This window comes from Pongo abelii, chromosome 8, assembly GCF_028885655.2.
Source record: "Pongo abelii isolate AG06213 chromosome 8, NHGRI_mPonAbe1-v2.0_pri, whole genome shotgun sequence".
NCBI classification, from domain to species: domain Eukaryota; kingdom Metazoa; phylum Chordata; class Mammalia; order Primates; family Hominidae; genus Pongo; species Pongo abelii.
Genome location: NC_071993.2, coordinates 2,302,053 through 2,315,537, shown reverse-complemented (window position 1 = coordinate 2,315,537; position 13,485 = coordinate 2,302,053). Strand labels below are relative to the sequence as shown.

The following is a 13,485-nucleotide window of genomic DNA, read 5'->3' as shown; positions in this document are numbered from 1 at the left end:
TAAGCCTCCATTGAATTTTTATGATATTCTCTGCTTACTGGATCCGATAAAGCACAAAATCAATATTTTTGCACAGTATTCAGTTATTATTGTAATTTTGAGTTAGAACTTGATAATTAAATAAATGTAAGTGCTTTTCGTTTCTAAACCATTTGGAAAAACTATTATAAAAACCTTATGCAGATATCGATTGAGACACATAGTAACCATACACATAATCTTTTTTGGTACATCACTAGCTTCTCCACTGGTAACATTAATAGAGACTAAGATGAATGCTAATTTAGATGCATTTGGTGGAAAACAGCTCTTTCCTCCATTGAGATATGATTAATAATTATAATACATAATGCCTAAACACTGTCTAATGAGCCTGAAAACACTAAGTTAAATAAACACATTAACCTTGTAGCCTGAGTTAGAGTTAGCATTCTATAGAACCAGACATTTCCCCATGGCACATGCAATATTAATGGGATTTCACGCCTGGACTAAGACAAAAGGCTTTCCTTCTTGGAGTTCTATTTCTTTCAACATTGGTTATCTATGCAGGTGCAAAAATTTTTGTTGAATAGTAATTTTATTCTGAGAGGAAATAGATAACAGGTCATGGTAGGGAACCTCATTGTAGAGGGTTGCTTTGACTGCAAACTTGCAAGGGCTGTTTAGGAGGAAGATAGATGGGTGGAAGTCACCATTGTTCCTTCAAAACTTCGTCTAGAATTGTCTTCAGACAAGTGTCATTCACAAATTCAAGATAGCCTGGCCGACATGTCGAAACCCTGTGTCTACTAAAAATACAAAAATTAGCTGAGCATGGTGGTGGGCACCTGTAATCCCAGCTACTTGGGAGGCTGAGGCCGGAAAGTCACTTGAACCCGGGAAGCTGAGGTTGCAGTAAGCCGAGATCACACCACTGCACTTCAGCCTGGGTGACAAACAAAGACTCTGTATCCCCCAAAAAAATAAACGATAAAAAAGAAGGCTTTTCTTCTTTGAGTGATAATGTTCTTTATTAATCTCAAAAAATTGTAAATAATTCTGTTTGGTATAGAGACACCAGTCTAGTAAGATAATCACTTTTCATTTTCATCTCTCTACATATACAGGAACAAACCATCTGGAGAAAGAGCTGGAATGGAGCACATCAGGTCTGCTGTTACATTTAGTTTAGCCAGTTTTTATATGATGTGAATTGCATTTGAATCCCCGATCACTCAAGTCACTGATTTGAGTTCTGCACTGCAGTGTATTATAGTTTAAATACTGGTGAAAAATATATGTTTATTTGTGTTTATGACTTAAATTGCCCCATCATTCAATAGAAAAAATAAATTGAATTAGAATAAATTCACTCAAATGCCAAGCATATTCTATATATGCATAATGTTGTAGAGTTAAAAAAAAGATACATTATGTTCTGCCGTTGGCCCCTTATAATGTCGTGAAGAAAACAGACATGAATATAGTCAACAATAACGCCCTCAAAATATGAGGACTTGTAATTCTTGACTAGATCTTCATTCTTTCTGTCACATTTTAGTTAATTCTTTCATCAATCCTCACAGAGATATTGCAATAATTTCCAAGTGGATTCTTTTGTCTGAAGATTTTGCCCCCTTCAAATTACCTCTAAGAATGATCTCCTGTTTTTATCCCAATGCTAAGCCTGCAGTGATGCTTCACTGCTTCAGGAAGATGCATGCCTCAGCAGGACACACAGGGCTCAGCAGCTCACACGGGGCTCAGCAGGTCACAGCCATAGGTAAGCAACCAAAGCACCCTAGACCCCACCACCTCTTTGAATAAAATTACCCAGTCATGCCAGGCTTCTCACCTTTCCCAGAAGGAGTAGTACTTCACACACACACACACACACACAGATGTGCATGTACACACATATACACAAACACATTCAGACACATACACATGCACATACACATACACACATGCACACACACACACAACACACACATGCACGCTACACATACATACACACATGTACAGATACACACATACACACACACGCATATACACACACTACACATACACACACACACACACACATATGCATGCATGCATCCCTCTTTCTGTGGCATCCCTGACCTTTTGGAGATTGAGTCATTTAATTATTTGTTTAAATAGCTTTGTAAATGTTCTAATGTCCAGAATATTTGCTAGACAATAACAATGTTTTCCATGGTTTATTATATAAATAACTGTCCTAATAGAAATATAAATTGTTACAGAAGTGCATAAAATGAAATTATTTTTCCAAATGGAGTTAAATAAGAGTATATTGAAGGAATTATATATATTAACCTTGTCTTCAAAAATGAGTAGATTCTCACGGGCAAAGACGAGAGGATGGATAAACAAGGATTTGCCAAGGAGAAGAGGCCAATGTCATATTTTCTCCTGCAGTGTGTTCAGATGGGATTGGAAAGTCTCCCTGTCCCACATAGGTAAGAATTCTGTTGCTTATCTTCTGCACACCCCACCTCTCTTCTCCCTCACTTACTCAAGCCTAGGTTTATCCAGGCCAGCCAAGTGGCCAGGTGGATAATTATATTTCTTAAATTCTTTTGAAGTTATGCCTGCCTACTTAACACATCTCTGGAAGAAGGCATACTGAGATTTCTGAGAAAACATTGCTTTCTATACATGGATGTTGCCTTGTCTTTTACTGTATCTCCTTCCCTTCTTTGGCAAGTTGTCAAAGCATGGTGGATGATACAGTGGATAAAAGAGGCTGCAATATGAGCTGATAAAATGATATCAGCAATAAACTGTATGCGTAGTTCTTGTTACTAAAAAAAAGTCATCAGATTTGCTTAATTTACTGTTTGCTTTTCACAGCCAAAAACAGTTTTTGACCAAAACAAGTTGATAATAGATATTGCCATAGGCTAAGAAAAAAGACATGTAATACTCCAGTTGACAAAATATTTGGAGATGCATTTAGCAACTTCTAGTTTTACTAGTAGCCTAGTTACTGTCTTGGGGACCCACCGATCAGCTGATAATATGTGTGAAATATGAAGAAGTATATTGACAAAACATGCCAATGATTGATTTTGGCCCAACATAAAACTAATAGCACATTGAAAACAGGGTGTCAAGAGTCAATAATGAAGGTCTTTTTGACAAAAGATAGAAGATATTGTATCAGTGTAAATATTTACCATCCCTTCTATGAATAGACGGATTGATACATAGAATCACAATAAAACCTGGATTCACTATGACCCAACCAATCAGATCACTCAGTTTTGGAGAATAAACTTTTTGAAGAAAATTTGAAACTGCTGGCTGTAATAAGTATTTAGCCAGTAGTTTCAAAGCTTTTGATGTGTATCACCCTATCTTCAGAAAGCAAATAATGTAACCATCATAACTAAAAGAAAATTAAATCAATAAGCATTTTGCATGAGAAGCATGCAGTTGGGTGCTGAATTTGAATGTGTGAAGCACTCTACAGCAGAGAGAAAATGTTAAGTACACTTTTAAAAACCAGGTACAGTGTCATCAGGAGAAAGGGCAATTCCATGCTGCTAAATACAATCAAATCAAAACCCGAGAACACATAGCAAGAAGATCTTAAACCTGAAGACAAGTCCTTAGACGCTTCGGGCATTGCCTCTACTCACACACCAAGCGGGTGTGGTGGTGCCTGGTTCATATCTTCGGGAACTCTCTTTCTTAGGACTACAATGTGTTTTCTCAGTTTGCCAAAGGATGCCGTCTGCCTGCAGGTGCACTGTGGGTCCAACTCTGACCCCTGACGCTGCCTTTTGTAGGGTGTCTCCTCTGCTCCAAGGGTTGGACCAATGGGAACTTCTTTCTGGAGATCCCTTGCCAGTTGGGTTTGTTTATAACCCACCAATGAGAAGCTTTGAAGATATTTCAAAGATGAAAGAGAAGCAGAAGCCACATTGTGACTCCCCCAAAGGCACAGGAGGAATGGCCAAGATTCAGCAGACAGGAGAATGTGGAGCAAGCTGGGGCTTCCCTGCAGGGCGTGGATGATCTCTGCTGCTCTCCTGTGGATTCCATAATTTCCTGGTGCTCTGCAAGTGATCAGCCGACGTAAGGTGATGCCTTGGAATTCCCCAACTCTTTTATTGCTTTTGTGGGCACCACATTTCCTGTGTTAGAGTCCCTCCTGCTCAAGATACCAAAGTGACACCACCCCTAAGATATGGAACCACAGACCTTGAACTGCCTTGAATACCCTCAAAATGACCAAGTGCTGAGTATTTCATTTACTCAGTGAAATTCCTCACTTTGACTTAAGTCTACTGCATCATTATTTTTTAGTAAATTTCTCATTGTTAGATAATGGTAATTAAATACACCATGTAAGCAATAGAGAAAAATAATTTCAGTATAATTTAGTATCATAGTAACAGAAAATAAATGCATGGACCTTCGATGGATCTGATACTAGCCATCATTTTACCAACTGTCAATAAAGAGGTGCTTGTGATATCTTTCTACCCATATGTGTCTTACTTAGCTTTTTGGGGAGGAGATCATGGATAAAATGTGCTATTTTAGAAATTAGAAAGTCCAATAAGAATAGAATTATCCATCTAAATGACTCATTTAATAACTTAACTCCAGTGGAGGTCCTTGAAGACTATTTCTCTTCACTCTACTTCCTTATTTTGCTCCAAAAAAAATCTGGCTTAGGACAGGTTCCTGAGAAGCAGAGTTTGAAATGGAGGTGCTTGTGTAAAGGGTATATTGAGGGGTACAGTCAGGAGAGACCAATGAGAAAGCAAAAAAGCAGGACAAGACAAGGGAAGAAAATACCCACAGTGGGGTGTAGACTGCAGCCTGGCTCAGCTGGCTCCCACGGGAAGCCCCGGGTTGTGCACAGCATCCTAGAGCCTTTCCACCTTGGGACCAGGGGACTTCCAGACCTTCTTGTCAGTTTGCTATAGGCTGTAGGGTGCCCCTAATTGGAAATGGACACAATCTCACAAGCATTTCTCAGGAGTCAGCCCACGCCAGAGTGAGGGCAACTGTCTGGGAAAAATTTTTTAAAGCAGCTGTGAGTGGTTAGTACTTAAAACTCACAACAGCTGAGGCCTGGAGTTGCAGTCCCTTGAAGGGAATCAAGGCAAGTCACTATAACGTTAATCCACTATCAGAGTCATTGCTGTTTTTGAAGAGATTGCGTGTGTTTCTACGGCCTCGGCATCAAAAGGACATGAAAGACAAACTCATAGGTGTTCCTGATTCTTCTTTCTCCATCGTCCTATTTATTACTGAGTATTTGATGCCTCCACTTTACTTAGTTTTTCTCCTCCGATGTCTTTATGTAAGCATAAGGAAATGCAAATTCACAGCCATATGCACCCTTCCCTTTTCTTCTGTGCAGGATCCATGACAGCAGAGCGTGTCGAGTTCACTGCTCACTGTTCACTGCGGTGTCAGCCCATCTGCGTTGCCATAAAGTAATATCTGAGACTGAGTGATCGACGAAGAACACAGGTTTGTTTTGGCTCATGGTTCTGCAGGCCATATAGGAAGCACAGCACAGTGCTGGTATCTGCTACTGGTGAAGCCTCAGGAGGATTCCAGTCATGGCAGAAGGCAAAGGGAGAGCCAGCATGTCCCACGGTGAGAGAGAGAGCAAGATAGGGAGTGAGGGAGAGCCAGGCTCCTTTAAACAACCAGGGCTTGCATAGACTTACAGAGTGAGAACTCACTGGCTTCCATGGAGTGGGTGCCAAGCCATTCGTGGGGAATCCATCCACATGACCAAATGCCTCCCGTCAGGCCCCACCTCCAACACGAGATCACATTTCAACATGAGACTTGGAGGGGACAGATACCCAAACAATGTCATATGCTTTGCTTTTCTCACGTGCAACTATATTCTAGAAGTCTTTCCATGTCAGTACACAGAGACTATCCCCATTATTTCAGTTGTGCCAAGGAAACATCATTGACCGAGATAGCCATTTCTCACTAGATTGTCACTGTCGAGACATTAACTCATCCATGTTCCTAAAACTCCATTCGCATGGACACACACCGTGTGTTAGTGCTGCTTCATCAGATATCGTGTTAGCAAAGCAGCCAGTGCAAAAAAAAAAAACTCTTAACCTACGTGAAGCACCAACATGTTGCCCATCCTGGATGTGTGTTGTGAAATCAGGTGCATGTGACGTAGACATACAGGTGAAAAATTGCATTTTAGATGTATTTGTTAATAAAACTACATTATTGAATGTAATGAAACTACAAATAAAGTTAAAATTTTTAATGCAACTCAAAAATAGTCCAACAGATGGACTGTGCAACAAAGGAATAGAAATAAATAAAAATCATGAAATGTCTCATTGTTCTTCCCTGCTATGAATAAAAACAAGAATTTTGAAACACTGCAACATGCTCATGTCATAAAACATAATTCAATTTATGTCAATTGAATGTAATAGTCGTCTGATTGGCTTACATCCCATTATATTAAACTTCATTTGTATCTATCTCCGACCTTTGATAAATCAGCTCTTGGCAGAAGCCTAAGAATAAGGGATACTTTATGATACACCATCACAGAACACCTGATCCCACTGGTTTTCTCTTGTGCAGCCATAAACCAAATTCCTATTGATGACTGATACAAGTGAAATTTTACTGCACTATGTTCATCTTTATATTCTGTGATGAAGAAAACATCCTGATCTATGAAAGATAAATATGCTTATTTTGCAATTCCTATCAACATTTATCACATTGAATAGAAACAGTAATAATTAATAATAATAATAAAGTGCCAATATGTGTATATTCTCAAGTTAGTGCAAAATGTATCTTACTGAAAATTGCTTGAATTAGAAAAGCAAGCCAAGAGGGCCTCTTCCTCTCTGGGGTATTGCAGTCTTTAAAAAGCTTGAGATTGTGGAACTTGATACTATTCATCCTCCTTTTTGACCTTAGCCAAGAAAACCTTCTTACATGCTTGTATCTTGCCCAAGTAGATTAATGAATTCAGAATATAATAGATCCCTGAAGTGATTTGCATGTATTGATTAAATGTCATGAGTAAAATGCTAGAGGTTAAATTACTAGAGACACAGGAAATGCAGAAAGCACAATTGTAAGCATTGTTCAAATAAATTACTTGGCAATTCTTCTTGACATATGATTATATTCTTTACGTTTACCCCAACAGCTGCGTAGGTAGTGAGAGTGTGTTGTGCAACCGCAAGAGAGAAAGACGGCTGAGGAGGGGCTCTATCACTTTGGGGGACTTTGGCTCTAGAAAATTCCTCATTATTTTCCCAGAACTATAAAACAAATGACCCTTGGTTCTAAGATTAAATAACATTTAATAAGAAGCAGACATTTCAAAATAGAGACTGGCAGGAAGTGTACAAACAAAACTGAACTGCAATTAGAAGACTTTGTTGTAGACCACCTCAACAATGTTGACTGAACGTGGATAGGGATGAAAGAAAAATAAAGCCCCCCCAGTAAGCTAAGAGGGCCCTAGACAGAGAATATATTTACACAAGGCAAATATATTCTTTGGCTTATATTAAAGTTCACTTTAATATAATAAAAGGCTTATATTAAAGTTCACTCAGGTCCCAGTGTCCAGCACCCTTAGCCCTCTCTTTGCAGTTCCTTAGAACGGTTCTCTTAGTTCGGCAGTTTGTTAAAGTTCATGCAGGTCCCAGTGTCTGTCTGCCACCCTAGCCCTCTCTCTGGAGTTCCTTAGAATGACCCTCAGGTGGGCAGTTTGGGGTCAGCTTCTGCCAGGTCAGAAGAGCTCCAGGCTTCCTTTTCACATGTTTATCCCAAACAACACAGGAAGCCACGTCATTTATTTCCTGGCACTAGTTCATGCCTTGCCCAGCAATGCATCCCAAGACTGTCACCCCATGCAGAGCTAACTTTAGTTTCTCATAGGTAAGATAGGTCTAGTGACCTAGTATTTCTTCCCATAGGGGTGTTTGATATGAAAGAGGAGATTTTTAACCAGAGCCATTCCAGGATTAAGACCACATCTTGTCCTAACACACAGAGACATATCAGTTTAAAATTGCATAAGACCACGTACAAAACAGGAGACCAGAAAGCATCCAGGAGGAAAACAATAAAAGCTTTAACAAACAGACCTAAAGTACATCAGGAAAAGAATAGTAAGCGTCTGGAATCCTCATCCACAGCACCAGTACCAGGAGACAATATACACGTACATTCAAAGTTCTGAGTACAGAGGATGTTTGTACCCAGAATTCTGTGTAAAAGACTCTACAGAATTCTGATTAGGACATTTTTTAAGAGTCCATATCTAGCTGGAGGCTGAGACCTCTGTCATTTGAAGTGTTGCAGAACAAGAATTCAGAATGCAATTAAGTGGTATCAACTTGGTAACAGTAAAGGGTCTGACATGTTTACTCGTTTGCAATCTAACGTGTTCAGCAATCACAACTTCATAAATGATGGTAGCATGACCTGAGACTCCTGAGTCAGAGACAAAGAAGGTGCTTACTCCCGACACAGCAGGCAGCGTGAGAATCTGTTCAGAGAGGCCCTTTTTGCTTGCTTACTCACCAAGTCTGACGTGAACACTGAGGGGTGACCAGATGAATGGTGCAGACAGAGTAGGTTTTTGACTGGGTAAAGGACCCAAATGGAGGATCCTCAGTCTCAAAAGGAGACTTGAGCAAAGCTGACCAAGCTTTGCCCTACAGGAAGACGTTATCTTTACTGTCCTGGTCAAGGAACAAATCTGCCCTCTGCCCTGGAGAGAGACACTGTCTCTGACCTCCCAGGCTGTTGGCTGTAAGAATATCCGTTAGAAACTGTTGTAGGACAAAAGTTGTCACAGAATGTGTGGAAATGCTGTGGGCTGTTGTCTCCCAACAAGGAGGATCAAATGCTTGCTTGACATGGAGGGCGGATGCATTTCAAGCAGTGAAGGGAAGGATATTGAATACCCACGTGGACCAAGGCCACGGTGAACCAAGCGGGGCGCATTTGCACCCATGTGATGACTTAGAAAATGTTTCATGGGCATGCATTCCTAGAAAATTAATTTTTTTTTGAGATTGGGTGTTCTTTCTCACTCAGGCTGGAGTGCAGTGGCACGATCATGGCTCACTGCAGCCTGGACCTCCCAGGCTCAGGTGATCCTCCCACCTCAGCTTCCCGAGTAGCTGGGACTACAGGCACACACCACTACTCCCAGCTAATTTTTGTATTTTGTGTAGACACAGGGTCTCACCATGTTGCCCAAGCTGGTCTCCAATTCCTGGGCTCAAGCGATTCACTCATGTCAGCCTCCCAAAGTTCTGGGATTATAGGCATGAGCCACCATGCCCAGCTGAGAATTAATTTTTTAAAATGTATTTCAACAAAGTGAGCTGGAAACCAAGAGACACCGAAAAATAGATCCACAAAACAATTATTGTGACCCAAAAATTCAAGAAAGAAAAATCCTAGGATGACAGCTACTCACAAACTTAAAGAACAACCATTCCCGACTGAATTCTGAGGCAGAAGGAGGTGACAAGAAAGTATAAAGTCAATCAGAGGCCTTGATAGAAGTGTAGCAGAGTGAATGCCAGAAAGCGAACATTCCCAGATACAGCAGTGCACACACTGCAACTTGTAAAATTCAACCCAAAAGTTAAAAAAGTGTCTTATTAAAGATCACACACCAACCAAATATGACATATCCAGTCCGCTGTAGAAGACGAAGGCGATGGGTTTCCACACAAAATCAAAAATAGTCATGAGGATAAAATGAATAAGGTGGCATTTTTTCATTTGACTTTTTACTAATTGAGTAAAGGCATTTTAGGTTTAAGTGAAAAGGGAATGTGGCATACGAGTATTCACACAGAAGATGGAGATAATCAGAAACTTCCTGAAAATAATTAGTTTTCAAAGAATTATGAACCAAATGGATAACAGTCTAAAAAGGTGGCGTTCGTTTGAGCAACTGGGTTTGCTCAAGAAAGGAGAAGGGATTTGAAACAATTCCTTGAGGAAGTGGGCAGATTGTGCCTCAGAATGTCTGAAATTATTAATGATGCTAATAATGAAGGCTGCTGGTTGTTTTTTCTTTAGAAATTAATCTGTAAACAAAACACACAATCTTATTTTGGGTTACAAAAATAATATAAATGTAATTCTGTGAAAGTAAAAAAAAAAAAAGAAAGAAAAGAAAAACTTGAAAGATATTTAAAAGCCATAGGCCAGGTGCAGTGACTCACACCTGTAATCCCAGCACTTTGGGAGGCTGAGGCAGGCGGATCACGAGGTCAGGAGGTCCAGACCATCCTGGCTAACACGGTGAAACCCCGTCTCACACTAAAAATACAAAAAAAAATTATCTGTGTGTGGTGGTGGGCGCCTGTAGTCTCAGCTACTTGGGAGGCTGAGGCAGGAGAATGGCCAGAACCTGGGAGGCGGAGCTTGCAGTGAGCCGAGATCATGCCACTGCACTATAGCCTGGGCGACAGAGCAAGACTCCATCTCAAAAATAATAATAATAATAATAAGCCAGAAGGTGGGAGAAGGTTATTAACTAAGTTAGGAATCTAGGGAATATTCTGTAAAGTTAGTGAAATAGGACATAGAGTTTAAGAAAACATTATAAATTATGAACAAATTAAATATGTAGAATTAAGGTAATTATATAATTGTACTGTAAGCAATGGAAAAGGGAATGGCAGGGAAGAGTGTAGACAAATTCTACTTTTACTCCTCAGAGAAACAAGTCCCTAGATAAAGCTGATGAATTAAAAAATAACTACAAATGTGTCACATGGTAACCCTGGTAACCCTCACATGAAATTCCAAGTGAAGTCGCTAAATGTGGGTGTCTCACTGCATCTGCGTGTGCTGGAGAGGAGGATGGGGAGGAAAGCATGGATTTTAGTACACGGCCCTGTGTTATTTGATATTCTGATTTTTATTTTTGTTAAGAGCTGATCTAGAAGACAAGATATTTCTGAATATGTCATGCATAGTTTAATGCTGGGGCTATGTTCTGAGAAATGCATTTTTAGGTAATTTTGCCTTTGTGGGAACATCATAGAGTGAACCTACGTAAACCCAGATGGCAGAGGCTCCAGCACACCTGGGCTCTGGTGTACCCTGTTGCTCCTGGCTACAAACCCAGGCAGCCTGTGGCTATACTGAATACTGCAGGCAATTGCAACACAATGGTAAGCATTTGTGTTTCCAAACAGATCAATACATAGAAAAGGTACAGTGAAATATGGTATTATAATCTCATAGGACCACACCCAAAACCTCTTTATGGGACACACAACTGTATTAAGTAGCTAATTATTTAAGCGATGAGAAAAGGACTAGAAATGTTCAAGGGTCTCAAACTCAAGACAGGCTTCTTCCATCATAATCATTCATGAATCTTGTTAAACAGATAGATCCTCTGGCACCACCTGAATTTGTCTTCAGTCGGTCTGGAATTCCGTGCAGGAATCTTCATTTTTAACAGACTTTCCTCGTTACCCTGCTGCACAGCTCATTCTGGTAGCCACATCAAGTATTCTCCCCCACGATTCTCATTGGGCTGAAACTCCCTAATGTAATCATCCCTAAAAACTGGGCAGCTTACACTGCTTTAAAAATTGCCACATAACTTAATATTGACTGTAGTAATTGTTTTGACTAATGCACTTGAAAATACTTACCTTTAATTCAGTCTCTTCCATTTCCTGAGACCCAGATTGGCTCTCAGGAGAAAATTGCATTGCAATGCTTGGCACTGGAATTGCTTACTTCTCACCTCTGGGAAGTGTGGCTTCTGTCTTGTACTCCAATGTTGTTCTTCAGTTCCTGTTATTGATTACAAATGACGTTGGCAATAATCATCACACAGATGCAAGCTAACCCATCCTGATGTATGTCAGATGGATAGAAGTTTTGTGTGATCTGTAGATGACAAGACCATTCACAGGAAGCCTTAGCATCCAATTCCGTCTGCTGCATAAAGGAAGGAATAGACAAATGTGTCCCAACGGATCCAATGGTATCAGCCATTCCCTTCCTGTAAGTGTGTGTCTCTGTGTCCGTCTGCATTCGCTGGGCATGTGGAGAAGCCGTGTCTCTTCTCCCTGCTTGGATTTAACCCTCCTCTCTGCTGCTCTGTGTCTTTTGTCTTTCCAAGGTTGACTTTAAGTCCAAGGAGGTGTGCCCTCACTAGATAGCACTGTGTTCCTACCCTTAGCTCCCCAAGCGAGCAATATTGAATTCTTCGCTACTTTGAGCTTCCTGGATAATTACCAATTTGCAACTTGATAAATGATTGGTCTTTTCAAGTTTCATGGTTGAAATCAATAACTGGCATTTTCATTGCTCAAGGAAAAAGGAAAATAAGAAAAAAGTTACACAGAGCGTTATGAAAGGGTTAATATCTGCCCATTGGAAAAGAGAAGGAAAGAGAGAGTCCCCGAGGGCCTGTGCTTCATCTTACTGTGTATTGAAATGTGAGCTGCAACCAATGGTCTGGTTAATAACAATTCATGCAGCTGTCAATCTTTTTGACCAATCTCATCAATATTTTACTCTGCAAAATAACAACAATTAAGAATCAGGACCAGGAGATGCACTTGGGGCAAAAGTGTTTCTAACACAGTGATGAAATCGACAGTCCGGAGCCAGCATTTCCGATAGGTGTTCAGAGAAAGGTTAGCCTGTGATTGTTCTCTCCAAACAGTAGGCATCGCAGTTCTTTACCATAAACGAACACCAATGCAATGCACAGATACTGTAAATGAGGTCTGTAGAATTCAGACAAAAGTGATCCTGGGACAAGTGATGACACTAACCCAAATTCACATCTACTCAGGACGTACCTGGGCTGGGCACTGTTTGAAATATAAGATGAATTCAAAATTAAACAATTTGAATGAAAACAAATCTTGCCAAATGTCTACTTGATATAAAAGCTAGTTTGCAATGCCTACAAAAAAAATCAGATCTCCATTTTTTTTTAAATTTTACTTTAAGTTCTTGGATACATGTGCTGAATGTGCAGGTTTGTTACATAGGTATACATGTGGCATGGTGGTTTGCTGAACCTACCAACCTGTCATCTAGGTTTTAAGCCCCGCATGTATTAAATATTTGTCCTAATGCTCTCCCTCCCCTTGCCCCCACCCCCTGACAGGCCATGGTGTAGGGTGTTCCCCTCCCTGTGTCCATGTGTTTTCACTGTTCCCAATTCCATTTGGAGAGGTTTTAAGAAAAGTGAGATTGGCCTTGTTTTATTTATCATCCTTATTAGTGAAAATGCAAGCTGCAAGGCATCAGATTTAAAATTCTGTTTTACTTATTATGTAAATGCGAATAAAGCTTTTTTATATTTTCATGTTATTTTAGGTTCAGATTTTATGCCTCATTGTGCTTTTGCATTGATGTTCACCAACTAGAGACAACCAAAATTACACCTGCAGTCACAGTCCAAAGTTGGGTGCACTT

The 13,485-nt window shown here is 40.1% G+C and overlaps 1 long non-coding RNA gene across 1 annotated transcript in view; it reads right to left on the bottom strand.

The window, feature by feature from the left end:
* Nucleotides 1-12,322, bottom strand: part of LOC129048140 (uncharacterized) — a 33,222-nt gene extending 20,900 nt beyond the window's left edge. Inside the window, exon 1 of the long non-coding RNA XR_008510237.1 lies at nt 11,697-12,322. This is a non-coding gene — a long non-coding RNA (uncharacterized LOC129048140). The remainder of the gene's footprint in view (nt 1-11,696) is intronic.
* Between the last annotated feature and the right edge of the window lie 1,163 nt (nt 12,323-13,485).